We start from the raw sequence: 1,169 nt of genomic DNA on the forward strand, positions 1-1,169 counted from the left end.
CTCATGAAAGAAAAAGTTTTAGATTTATGTCCCTTTAAGCGAGTTCTGACCCTGAAAAGTCTAAACTATAATTTCTCTCTAGGCTGCAGAATTTTGAAAAATTATACCTTTCAGCTTCTTTATCATACGTGTACAGCACATTGGTGGCACCCAGTGTTTCTGAGGTGGCGGTACTCATATCATGTAAAGGGAGGGATGGCAATGGATCAGGAAGTTACAGTCCCACTAGCTGCAAAATATAATAAAACAATTTGCAGTTGGTTCACAGTTTTTGAGATATAGTCCATGGAAGGGATACTTTCACATCACTCAGTTACTTACTTATAACTAGCTCATCTCTATGACATATAGGGGATGATTGTCAGATTTAAAGGAATATGGTAAGGTAATCCTATGAATACACAAAATGTTTGGTTTGTAGCTGAATTATGCTAGGACCCAAAAATAAGACTGAAACAGAATTTGGGATAATCAACATTCAGCAATTAATACAGAAAGTATTATTCTTATACAGAGAGTAATGGATCAGAGTATAAGATTAAAGATTGTGTAAAGTCCAGGTAAATTAGTACTCATAGAAACCTGCAGAATGCTTTATACAGGATAAGTTGAAAAAGAGGTTCTGCTCAGCATTACAGACTGAAGTTAGTAAATGCAGCAAAAAAGGTAACAAAGTACTTGCAGTTAACTTGATACTTACAGCAAACAGGTGGTTGTTGACATAGCAAAAAAGAAACAGTGTCTCAGAATGCTGCTCAGCTTTACAAGCTGAAGTTAGTAAATGCAGCAAAATTGGTAACAAAGTACTTGCAGTTAACTTGATTCATACAGCTAACAGGTGGTTGATGGTTTAACAAAAAGGAAACAGTGTATCAGAATATTACCAGTATCAGAGGTAAAAAGAACTTGCAGTTTCTTATGCAGTTAAGGCTGGAAGACTTTGTGCTGTGAGCTTCTGCAGTCAAGTTCAGGGAAATCCGTAGTATTTGCACAAGGTAAAAGGACAGAGACCGTGTCTGCCAGAGTACAAAATGAAAAGTTAGCTTGAAGATCCACAATTCAGAATTGTGCTGAGAGGTATTCCAGCTGTAGGCAATATGACCAGAATAATCAAGCAAAGTTACTAGGGGGAAGTGAGGTTAAATAGGCTGGTGAGTGAAAAAGGGAGG

This window comes from Bombina bombina, chromosome 2 (genome assembly GCF_027579735.1).
Source record: "Bombina bombina isolate aBomBom1 chromosome 2, aBomBom1.pri, whole genome shotgun sequence".
In the NCBI taxonomy this organism is placed as follows: domain Eukaryota; kingdom Metazoa; phylum Chordata; class Amphibia; order Anura; family Bombinatoridae; genus Bombina; species Bombina bombina.